Source organism: Canis aureus, chromosome 6, assembly GCF_053574225.1.
Source record: "Canis aureus isolate CA01 chromosome 6, VMU_Caureus_v.1.0, whole genome shotgun sequence".
NCBI classification, from domain to species: domain Eukaryota; kingdom Metazoa; phylum Chordata; class Mammalia; order Carnivora; family Canidae; genus Canis; species Canis aureus.
Genome location: NC_135616.1, coordinates 22923762 through 22937208, shown reverse-complemented (window position 1 = coordinate 22937208; position 13447 = coordinate 22923762).

Below are 13447 nucleotides of genomic sequence, written 5' to 3'. Positions count from 1 at the left end.
CTTTTACTCTCAAAATATATCCTCTATCAATAGTGCTAGTGAGCTTTGGGCTTTGGAGACACATTGGTATTTTCCCTGTGTTTCTCTATATGTCAGAAGTATAAAGGACACCGTTGCTTGAAATGATTTCCAAGGGATAAGTTGGTGTGAAGTGGTTCTTTCCAATACAAGCTACCAAAGACTTTTTTTATTGTGAATAACTGTGTTGTGGCTTTGCTTTTATTTTTGTACAAAACATTTGAATTATTTTGGAATAAAGAAGGAAGGACAATGAGAATTTGCACTATATCAGTGAGGAATAGTCTTTGGCTAACTGTGTACATTTTTAGCCCTAGAAATGCACCACAAACAGCTAAGAAGATGGTTTGTGACTTGTGGAAATTCAGTGTGCCATGCTGCTTCAGATTTGAAGTATAGAAACACGAGAGGAGAATGTAAAGTGTCTCAAATATTTAAAGAATATATAGCTGACATCCTCTTTCTGTGTGCCACCCCATTTACCATGGCCCATGTACATAAATTTTTTTGGTGTCTATATCCAAAGGAGGAGTGATAGAAGAGGATCTATAGCTTCAGTGCTTTCAGTACGATGCTCTGGGCCATCAAGCAGAAATGAATCTGGGAGACCTTTTATTGCAATGGGAGTCACTAGAGAATAGTAGAGAATGAGAAAGCCAGTAAGGATTTGTTAGCAGACTTATGGTTATAAACAATAGGTCAGTCAGAGCTTAAGAAGGAACTAAAAGTTCAAGAAGTCAGTGGCTGTCATGATGATTTTATTTTCACCACTACTTCCAAACAGGCTTTGAGTCAACGTAATAGTGCATTACAATAATATGCATCATAGGGCAAGTTGACTGTTGTTTGGCTAACTAAAGAAATTCATTTTTGTTTTATTTCAGTTAATATTGAATTAGAATAATTTAATGAATAGCAAGTCAGGTAAACAAAAACTTTTATTTTTCAGAAGAAATCTCAACTAATCATGATAAAACAAAAAGTGGAAACCTGTGCAAATACCTCCATCAAACAGAGCCAGGAAAGAGTATAATTTTCCTCTTGTGAAAAACAGTGACAGATCTAGATCTGTTTCACTAATTCTCTTAGACAAATTAAATTATTCTAATTCAATATTAACTGAAATAAAACAAAAATGAATTTCTTTAGTTAGCTAAACAACAGTCAACTTGCCCTATGATGCATATTATTGTAATGCACTATTACGTTCATTGTTTCAAAGAAAACAAAAGGAAAGGAAATAAAAGAAAAAGAAACAAAAGAAATGGCAAACAATAGAAATAGCTTGTAGATTTTTTAGGTAATTCCTCCAGATTTCCCCATTTGTAACTCCTGTACTCAGTGATTAAGAATTGAATCTGGTGACTATGATTATACAAAGATTTAAAATATTTTATAGTGAAATAAGTCAATTGGAGAAGGACAAACATTATATGGTCTCATTCATTTGGGGAATATAAATAATAGTGAAAGGGAATAGAGGGGAAGGGAGAAGAAACAGGTAGGAAATATCAGAAAGGGAGACAGAACATGGAAGACTCCTAACTCTGGGAAATGAACTAGGGGTGGTGGAAGGGGAGGAGGGCGGGGGGTGGGGGTGACTGGTTGGCGGGCACTGAGGGGGGCACTTGACGGGATGAACACTGGGTGTTATTCTGTATGTTGGCAAATTGAACACCAATAAAAATAAATTTATTATTTAAAAAATATTTTATAGTAACTGAGGAATGGACACTTGATGCCCCAACACCTCATTTGTATTTACTCTCCTTTGGAGAGTTGTGGAGGCTATCTCAAAGTAGAATCCTGAAAGGATTTCAGTTAGTGACTAGTGACTAGTTTTCTGGGCAAAACTTAGGTCATGATTTTGAGCTTAGATTGATAAAGAACAGCTACTTTTGTTTCTCTTGCGGGGTACTAGCCATCATAAAATCAGAGTACAAAAATATTAATGTTTAAAAATACCCTAGAATGATCTAATGCAACCTCTTCACTCTTCATTCTCCCCAATGCCTGTTATAGGTATAGCCTTGAGTCTGTAGAGTTTATTAGTGCCAAAGTAGAACAAGAATTCTACTCGACTATAGTCAATTTATATAAATACCATGCCACTATTCAGTGTTGGCTGGATATGTGAAAGCCAACTAAAAAAGGGTTGATGGCTGAATGCTATTACCTTTTACAAAAACTCTTTACATAGTTTAGAGGTTACCAGACTATTAAGTTTAATAGCTGGCTCTGCAAGCAGAATTCTAAGAGTAAATTTGTTTTATTATTAATGTTTGATATCAAACCAGTAGCATTTTATTTGCTCAGATGAAAGTGTATGTAGAATTTCAGAGATGCTCTTCATAGTTAAGTATTGTTCTGTGCTTCAGTAATATTGTCTCATACTGGGACATTTTAAAGTAGTGAGACATTTTCATTCCATACATCATGTCCACCTAAAAGTTAGTTATTTTAACACTTACATTTTTTAAAAGTAAGCCCTCAAAGATAGGTAATTAAATCCATGCCAGTACAGATTCTTTTTGAAAAAAAGAAACATAATCTATTTAGGCCAAATTGTGTGAACATGATGTTAAGGCAGCGTTTGCCATAAGTTTATCAGTGTAGGATTACTGGTGGATAATATTAAGTATCCATGGGCAATTCTATTTCTTGTTAGCAGGTGTTAGAGGAAAGGAAATTTAAAACATATTTATGGTCCTAAACTATGTTTATCAAATGCAGTAGGCAAGTAGGTTCTAGAGTTGACCCCAAGCAAAAGAGTTTTCATTAGCATGGGCCTGGGTAGATAAACAAAATGTAAACAACACTTGTCTTAGTTTTGACCTCAAGCTGTGCTGTGAATACACCTCTGACTGTCCACCCTGAGTTAATGGCACTGGAGATAAACAACCTATCTCCTTGTTAAAGCCAATTTATGTATGGCAACCATGGTGCCTGCAAACCAGGTTATTTAGTGGGTGTTGGAAATCATAGAGATTAAATGTCAGTTTCCTAAAGAGTTATATTAATACCATAAGGATGATGTTAGTTTATACCCTAAAATCATACTTACACCCTGACAGAGGTGCCTTGTTAATTCTCTCTGTGATGTCATGTCCTTGGTGTGGGATGTCTTCTAAGTAAGTGCAGAAAGAATAGTGTGGCTTCTCACTGTGTATTAATTAAAGTGCACACTTACATACTTATTACATATTTGCTGCATACTTATCCCACAAAAATTTCATCATGGTCTGCTCCCTGACTCTGGATCATGATGACAATGACAGCACTTCTGCACTATGAAAATTACATAAATATCATGCTGGCTACCTCAGTGACACTGGCAGTGCCCCCTCTTTGGCAAAGTTGTATTGTGTATATTGTTTAGCCTTTATGCTGTTATGCATCTGGCAGACTCTGAAGTGGGATGTGGGCTTAGGCTGTTTAGGAAGAAATTCAGGAGGAGGAAGGTCACAAGCTAAGCAGTGCTTTTTGAAATGTATTTCTTGGGCCACATGGGCCAAAAATCATATGGTCCAATATGTAGGAAATGCAGATTTATTGGCCTCAGACTTACTGAATCAGAATGTCTGGAGATGGGACCAAAATTATTTTTTCTTAACATGCTCTTCATGTAATTCTGGGGGTTCAGGCTGAAGTTTTAAGAACTATTGAGTGAGGATAATTAACCTAGGCCTACATAAGCAGAAATGGCAGCAGGTAAACATATTTTTCAAAATACGGTAAGGTTAGCATCTCTTCATGAAGGGGTTGGTATTGGTTATTTGTGTTTCTTTTTATGTGAAGACTTTACTTCTTTATTCTCTCCCACTGTGTTACTGATGCCTTTATTACAGATTTGTAAATACTTTTCATATATAAGGGAAATCAACTTTTGTAAAAAACATTAACACTGTTTTTTGCTTTTTTTTTTCTCTTTTGAGTTTGTTTTGATTTTTCTTTTTTTCTTTTCTTTTCTTTTTGCATTTGAAAATGATTATGTTTTTCCTTGGAGTAGGCTGTTATAAACAGTGCTACTATCTATCCCTGTTCCTGTTGTAATAAATTATCACAAACTTAGTGACTAAAAACAACAAAAATGCATTATCTTACTAGTATAAATGACATATTTTCTTTAGTTATAGTTTCTAGCATTTATTTTCATATATACAGAAATATAATTGGAGTGCCTGGGTGGCTCAGTCAGTTAAGTGTCTGACTTTGGCTCAGGTCATGATTTCAGAGTCCTGGGATAGAGCCCTAGCAAGCCCTGCTAGGGTTCTCTGCTCAGCCGGGAGTTTGCTGGTCCCTTTCCCTCTGCCCCTCTCCCCACTTGTGCTCTCTTTGTCTCTCTCTCAAATAAATAAAAAAAATCTTTACAAGAATAAAAGAAATACAATGGATTTTGGCCTTTTGATTTTTGTATCCAGCAATTTTGCTAAACTTTTTTCTTTCTTTCTTTCTTTCTTTCTTTCTTTCTTTCTTTCTTTCTTTCTTTCTTTCTTCTTCTTCTTTTTCTTTCTTTCTTTCTTTCTTTCTTTCTTTCTTTCTTTCTTTCTTTCTTTCTTTCTTTCTTTCTTCCTTCCTTCCTTCCTTCCTTCCTTCCTTCCTTCCTTCCTTCCTTTCTTCTTTCTTTCTTTCTTTCTTTCTTTCTTTCTTTCTTTCTTTCTTTCTTTCTTCTTTTCTTTCTTTCTTTTTTCTTCTTTCTTCTTTCTTTCTTTGTATATAGTTGACACACAATGTTACATTAGTTTCAAATATAATACAGTGATTCAACAACTCTATATGTTGTGCTGCGCTCACTGCAAGTGTACCTACTATCTGTCACCATACAATGCAGTAACAATACCATTGACTACATTCTCTTGTGTTGTACATTTCATCCCGGAAACTTATTCATTCCTTAACTGGAAGCCTGTATCTCCCACTCCCCTAAACAGAATATTCTGTCCATGTTCATGTATGAAATTAACATATAATTTCCCTTTCTTATACTGATCTTGATGAATTTGTCAAAAAGTTATGCTAGTTTTATAAAATGAATTGAGAATTGGAAGGCCTTATTCTCTTATGTAGAAAAGTTGTCTAAGATTGGAATTATTTCTTCTTTGAGTGTTTGACTCTTGAAAGTTTGGATAAACTGTACTTTTCACTCTGAATTTGTCCACTTAATTTAAATATTTTAATTGATTGGCAACGAGGTATTCATAATCTCTTCATTTCATTAGTGTCTGTGGAATCTATAATCATGTCCTATTTTAAAGAACTCTTGATTTTTTTTTTTATTTGTGTGTTCTCTTTTTGTTCTTATCAGCCTTACTAGGTATATAAGTTTCATTAGATTTCTATTTGTTGTTATTTTTTTAAGATTTTATTTATTTATAAAAGAGAGAGAGAGAGGCAGAGACATAGGCAGAGAGAGAAGCAGGCTTCTCGCAGGGAGCCCGATGCGGGACTCAATCCCTGGACCTGGGATCATGCCCCGCGCCAAAGGCAGATGCTCAACCAATGAGCTACCCAGGCATCCCAGATTTCTATTTGTTTGATAGGATGTGCCTGAAGATTTTAGTATCTGAAGTCTTTTTAGGTATTTTTCTGCTTTCCCTTGTTTCTGCTGGGTTTTACTTATGAAATCTAGTTGAGATTGGTTCCCGAGTTACCCTGAAAATGCTGTCTTTGTGCCTCTCCATCCTGCCACATATCCAAAGATCTCAATAGGGGAGGAAGCTTAGTTACAGACAATACAGGGGACATCTTTTAAGGAGTCTGCCTTTCAGCTTCAGCTCCCCTGGTGACCAGTGAGGGAGAACTGGTTCCTAGAAGAATTTTTTTCTGATAATTCTATGGCTTGCTTACATCACTAGATCTCGAAAGAATGTGTCCTTGTCACTTGTTAGCTTTTGTTGTGTAGAATTTAATTTTATTTATGTAGTTTATTTTATTTATGTAGTTGATCCCTAATTATAGCTTCTAGTTTGTCATGCTTATAGAATTAGCTATTTATAGTTAATGTAAATTTGGAATGCTAGTGTTGCATATTAAAACATTAAAGATGTAGATCTGGTTCAAATTCCAGAAATTTCACTAGCTTGGTTTGTTTCTATGAGTGAGTTAATTTATCTCTGTAAATTGCAATTATCTCATCTATCTCCTTCCTAGGCAGATTTTGGAAGTTAAATTAAATACATTTAGAGAAACTAGCACATAGTACACTCTCTTTGGTATTCTTTCTTCATAATTTCTAGATTGTGTATGTCTATAATAGACTTGCCACTTATTAAAGCCTATGGTATTAGGTATATATATGCTATTTTTTCTATGTGCTAATATTTGATTTTTAGTGACAGTCAATAAACAGGTTTTTCTTATTGCTTGCTCCTCTAGTTTATAGCACATTAATTTGACAGTTTTGTACCTGTGATTGAAATTTTATTTTATTTTATTTATTTTATTTTTTTTTGAAATTTTATTTTATTTAATTGGTTTTTAATCTTCATTTTGGATTTAATGATTTTTAAAATACATATGTATCTTTTAAAAAATCTGGCTCATTATCCTTACTTCATAAATAATGTTAAATAATGTTTTATTTATTTTATTTCTTTTTAAAGATTTTATATATTTATTCATGAGAGACACACACACAGATAGAGAGAGAGAGAGAGAGAGAGAGAGAGGCAGAGACACAGGCAGAGGGAGAAGCAGGCCCCATGCACGGAACAGATGTGGGTCTCCAGGATCATGCTCTTGGCCAAAGGCGGAGCTAAACCGCTGAGCCACCTGGGCTGCCCATAAATAATGTTTTAGAAGGAGTGCTTTTAGGTTGTCAATGATAAGAGCAAAGAGAAATCCAGTCAGATAGGCACCCATATTTGGCCCATTCATTGTTTAACTTGGATTGAGTTCCCCATTGCAAGCTTTACATCTAAGTTTTCTAGCTTCAGATTTTCTTTTTTTTTTTTTTAAAGATTTTATTTATTCATTTGAGAGAGGGAGTAAGAGCATGAATGTAAGAGTTGAGGGAGCAGCAGAGGGAGAGGGAGAAGCAGACTCCTTGCTGAGTGGAGAGCCTGACGTGGGCTCCATCCTAGGACCCTCAGATCATGACCTGAGCTGAAGGCAGATGCTTAACCAACTGAGCCACCCAGGCAACCCATAGCCTCAAATTATTTTCATATTTATTTTGAAAGTAAATTAGTTTTCCCGGTAATTGGTGTTCAATAATCATGTTTATAGAAGATGATTTATGAAATAAAATATTAATTTATTATTTTATAATGGGGAGATTTTTCCATTGCACGGTAACTATAAAGTTCATATTCTCTAAATGCCCTCCACTTACCCTAGCAATCAAGATACTAGCTCAAAAATTATTTATTGGTTAAGAAAGGAAAAGCAGAGATGGGTCGTTATTTTGATACGCCTTTCATCTAAGCTGCAGGGGTAAAATGTTCTTTCTCTGAGATAGGAAATACCTTCATTTATTCTCCCAGAGAACCAGTATGTAGAAAGGCCTGAGCTTTTACATATGTTTGATTTCATCTATCAGGTGACATATTTTAGAAAAATTGAGTAGTGAATGGATTGCATTTATTTATGTGTACAACAAATAATTATTGAGTTTCTGCATTTTGATATATCAACCTCACAGAGCCTGGGAGCACTTTTCTACTGCCACCATGACCTTTGTCATATGAAGAAAGCCACATTTTCATCCCAACTTTTTTGTACTCTATTTTCTAAATTTTTCCACTTGAAAAATGTGTAGTTATATTTGAAAATAAACTACTTTTTAGGTTATTTAATCTAAAAATAATTCTTTAATTCTAACTATATCCTAGCAAGATCTAAATTTTTATATATCTAATCTTTCCCCCAAAGCATATTTAAAACAATTGGTCAAAATATATTTTACAATCTAACAAAATTAAAATTATATTGTTCCACATTTTAAAGAGGAATCATCAGGCCAAATAATAATTAGGAAGGAGAAGTTCTATTGGGAATGGTGGAATTTGACAAGCAATATAGTATAATCTGGGGGCTCAGTTCTCATGTAGATGGTCAGTACAAGGATGGGTTTTAGATGAGTTGAGTAGTGGATTGATTGTATCAATATTATGTATTCAATACATAATTATTAAGTTTCTGTTTGTTGCTGTGCTGACCTCTGTATCACACATTAATTCAAAATGTGTTATTTAATTACTTCTATATCCAAATAATGACAATACAATTTTTGGTGTACCTTTTTAAATAAGCTAGATGCAAGGACATGTTTTAGATACTGAGTAAGTTAACATGATGTTATTGGAAATAAGCTATTAAAATGTTGGGCTGTGTATACAAAAAATGATAACTTTAATAGATTCATGACCCTTCTTTCTAGCAGTAAATAGATATCAAAACCAATTATCTATCAAGCTCACTCTTAAATTTGTAACAGTAAAGCTAAGTCATCTCTTATAGGAGAATGATTATATGTCTAAACACTTTACAGGGACAGGCATCTAATTAACATGAATCATATAATATCATAAAGGTACAATTTAATGATAAAGGGGACTTGCAAACTTTCCTATTTTATACCACTGGGTTTTGTTATCCAGTTTATCTATATATTAACTTATGGTCCATTCTTATTTACAATGGAATGTTTAAGTAAGGGCCGTGAAATCTGAAAATTTTATTTCTTGCTTGTAGCATGTTTCGCCAGAGTGCTGCCGAGTAGACCAGTGGTTGTAACAGACCCTGTTGGTGTCCTTTCCATATATTTTGCCCTTATATTTCAGTACCCACAAATCCAATTTCTGACTGCCAGCTATTCTGTGTCTTCACTTCATTAATGCTATAGCCACTTTGCCCCTCAACTGTGAACTGATGGACATTGTCTAAGTATGCGATCTCTCTCATTTCTGGGCTAGTTTAACTCTGCACTGCATGCACTACACTGACTTCCAACATTTTCCCCAGGAGAGCTGAGCTTTGGTTATCCGTGGGGATAATTGGCCTCTATTGGCTGTTTTCCCTTCTCTACTTCATTTCACACTTACCAGGATTTCTTCACATCCATCCCCTTCTTCCTCAGACTGCCCAGAAATCCTATTTTTCAGGGTCTAATTCTGGGTAAATCCAGTCTCAGATGTGATCAAAACAAACTGAGGAGCCCACGTCAGTAATTGAGCAAGGAGGAACTGGCATACATTTTGAAAAAGATAGCTATTAATTTGAACACAGCAAATTATTTTCCAGTGAAAATGTGACAAATTAACATTCTCGGTCCAACCAGATATAGTCTTTTTTAAAAACCACATTTATGTATTTATTTATTTGAGAGAGAGACCCATGCATGTGTATACAAGTGAGGGGAAATATAGGGGGACAAGGAGAGAAGCAGATTCTCCACTCACAGGTACCCAGTCTGGGGCTCAATCTCATGACCCTGAGATCATAACCTGCAGAAATCAAGAGTTGGATACGTAACTGACTGAGTCACCGAGGTGCCCCGAGATACGACCTTCAACGAGAAATAGAGCCTGACATGTTGAGCAGTTGTAGAAAAGTTCTTGAGGCAAGGCTCTTCCCTCTAGGTTTGTTTAATTAATTAATTAATTAATTAATTATTTTAATCTCAGTATAACTAACATACAGTGTGTTATGTTAGTTTCAGGCATCCCATAGAGTGATTCAACGATTTTATACATTATTCGGTGCTCATCATGATAAACATACTCTTAACCTCTTCACCTATTTCACTCATTCCCTCCTTCCCCTCTGGCAACCACCAGCTTGTTCTTTATATTTGAGAGTCTGTTTTCTTGTTTGTCTCTTTTTTTCATTGTTTTGTTTCTTAAATTCCATATGTGGTATCTGTCTGCCTCTGATTGTGAGGTGCCTGGGTGGCTCAGTTGGTTAAGTGTCTGTCTGCCTTTGACTCTGGTCATGATCTCAGGGTCCTGGGATCAAGCTCCACATTGGGCTCCCTGTTCAGCAGGGAGCCTGCTTCTCCTTCTCTCCCCTGCTCATGCTCTTCTCACTATCTCTCTCAAATAAAATCTTTAAAAAAAAAGATAAGAAAAATAAATCTGGGATTGTGATACCTCTGGTTTTGTCTTTCTCAAGATTGCTTTGGGCATTTGGGGTCTTTTGTGATTCTATACAAAATTTTAGGATTATTTGTTCTAATTCTGTGAAAAATACTGTTGGTGTTTTGATAGGGATTACATTAAATTTATAGATTTCTTCAGGTAGTGTGCTTTTCCACCTGAGTTTTATCTGAGAAGGGATGACTAGCACATAGGCACAGAACAAACAGGGATATACCAGGTTTTTCCTAAAGTTTTGTTTGTAAAATTAAGAAAAATAAAGGTCAGCTAGTGTTTGTCTTATATGAACTCAGGCACTAAGTACATGCCCAGAAATTGGCTCCTTTTCAGTCTTTTGGACCAATTTAATATGTTCCATCTGTGTTTATTATGCTTGAGTTTTTTCAAGAAACTTTATAATGAAATTTGAATTTAAGCTAGTTCTCAAGGCCCTTTTTCCAATTTCTTTTGAACTTCTCTTTATTAAGCTGCTTAAGGTTTTTCTTTTTATTTTTGTTGCTTGTTTTGCTATTAAACTATATGGTCAAACCAGGTAGTAGGAGTCCCTCATTAAGAGAGCTAGCTGTAAGTGATCTTCAAAAATCCAAATCTGAGCAGAGCACTCCTCTGCCCAGGCTTTCCAGTGGCTTTCTATTTCACTTAGGATAAGTCAGAATTCTTGCAATGACCTGAAAGCTCAAACTCAGTCTCATCCCTGTTATGTCTCAGATTTCATTTCTTGTTGCTTTCCTTCTCTCTCTCTACCTCATTACTGTTTATGGTTTGTAGTTTCCTTTACCTGAAATGTCTTGTACGCAGATAGCCACATGATTTGTTTCCTAATGTTCTTCAGTTGTCTGCTCAATAGACATGTTACTGCCATCTAGCACACTTTATTTTCCTGTTTATTGTCAGACCTGCCCCCTTCCCTACTCCTTATCCTGAATGTAAACTCAGAAGGACTTTATCTGTTTTGTTGCTGTCATATCAACACTGTTAGGCATTCACTAAGTATCTGCAGGATGAATGAACAAATGAATGAATGAGTGAATGGCTTTCTGAGGGAATGATACTTAGATTGCTACCTAAAAGATGAAAACAATGTAACCATATGAAAACAAGGAGGAAAATGTGCCACACAGAGTGAATTCTCATGGCAGAGGTCAAAACATTTCCTCAGTTCATTTCTTTCCGCCTTCTCCGTTACAACTATTCTAGTCCAAATCACCATTATCTTTCCACCATCATCTTTCATACCAGATCAGATGGGTCCCTATAGGCTATTCTAGTACCTATGGATCCCTATAGGCCATTCTAGGATTCTATGCAATGGAAATCTATTAAAATTCTTGAAATAGAGGATTGGCTTAATCTGATTTACATTTAAGAAGGCCACATAAGCTTATCTGCAGAAAACTGTTTGAAGAAGGCCACTATGGAAATAGACAAGATAAGATACAGTTCTAGGAGGGGGTGACCATATGGAGATGGAAGCTATTGGATGGCCTGAGCTATGTTTTGGTTATAGATTCAGTCAAAGTCATTAGCACATACTGATGGATCAGATGAAGGAAAGGGATGTGAGGGAAGGGATGAAATCAAGGACGAGTACTTAGTCTCTGTCTTGAGCAGTGGGTTCTATTTATTGGGACGGAGTACTGGGGAGCACAAGTGTGCTTAGTTTTGAACATTTTAAAAGAGGCTTTGATGAGGTCTCATAGAGACAGTGTAGAGTGTAGAAAGGGGAGAGCATAGGATCAAACTTTAAGGGGAACACCATCATTTGATAATTGGGTAGATGGCAAAGAAACAGGAAAATAAGAGAGAATTCATTCAATTTATTCATTCATGCAGTGAAATATAAGCTATATTTTGAAAGGATGGTATGAAAGCCAAGAATGAAAACTGTTGCAAGGAAGAGAGAATAGTTAATTTTTTCAGATTCTTTCCACAGGTTAATAAAGATGAGGATAGAAAAGTGGACCTTGTGTTTGGCAATCTGTAGGTCTTAAACTTGACAAGGGCCATTTTAGTGGATTGATGGGATGGGGTTGAAGTTTGATAGGACATGGGAAAGAAAAGTCATGTGTTTATAAGTCTTAAAAAGTTTGTGAAACCAACAAAAAATGAGGCAGTAATTCTATGGAGGGGTGCTGATGAACATGCTCTGAAAGAAAGAGAGAGAGAGAGAGAGAGAGAGAGAGAGAGATGGTTTCCAAAAAGGACTATTAGGGAAAGAGCAAAGTTCTTGAGCACAAATTGGGGATTGTCTTTTTATAAAAGTAGAACACCAACTCCATTGTAATAAGGGGGGGTGGGGAGAGAGTACAAGTACAGGAAGATGTATAGGTCAGGTGAACAATAAGATTGGGTCATCAACTAAGAATGAGGAGGAAAGAAGAGGTGCAGGAGTTTTGAGGACAGAGAAGGTATGGAATAGTGACCTAGTATAATGAGATGGGAAGTCTATCAGAGATGGAGGTAGGATTGTGGGGAAGCATTTTATATTAAACTGAGATTTGAGATTAAGTATTCAAAATGAAAAAAAAAAAAGTCAGTCACACCTGAGCTGTTTGTGTGAGGACAGAGATGAAGAATGAAAGATTTGGGATATGAAAGGGGAGAGCAGGGCAAGGAGTTTGAAGGCATTCACCAAGAGGCAGCATATTTAAGCTCATGACGCTTGATTAGACACAGAGGGAAGTGGGGTGGCAGATAGTAGAAAGCAGGGAGAGTGAAAGCAAAGACGTTTTGATTAAGTGGAGGAATTGTGCAATCAGAATACTTCAGCAAGTGAACTGAAAGGATAAGGAGGAAGTGATCAGAGGATGTGAAGACTGAAATGGGCACCCAAAGTACTGCCCTGCTGAGGTGGGATGGAGAAAAATGGGGGTCAGGTGCCTCACCCCTGTAGTCACTTAAGTTACTGTGAATGCTTTCAGGAGTTGGAAAGATCGCAATGGACTGTGTGTCAGAATATGAGTCTTTAGTAAAAGTGAGGACATTGCTGGGAGGTCAATGAATGACACAAGCAGGAGAGAGAGAGAGAGGAATACAAGCAGATCACATGAGTCTGGAAAGGATAAGGTTTTGTGTAAGGTGAACGTGATCATGTTCTGAAAGTGGCATTGGAGAGCAAAAAAGAGATGCATTCCCGATAAAGATGAAAGGGGGTGATTTTAAAAGCAACTAATAAGAAAATCCATTTTAAAAGAAATACAATGCTAGTGTAAACAAAAATATAAATGAGAGTATGAAAGAGAGAAAGATGAAAATATAAAGATGCTAAAAATTTCAAACAGAATTTTAAAATCCCAGCTTTTTGTCTTTTTTTTTTTTTTTTTTTTTTTTAA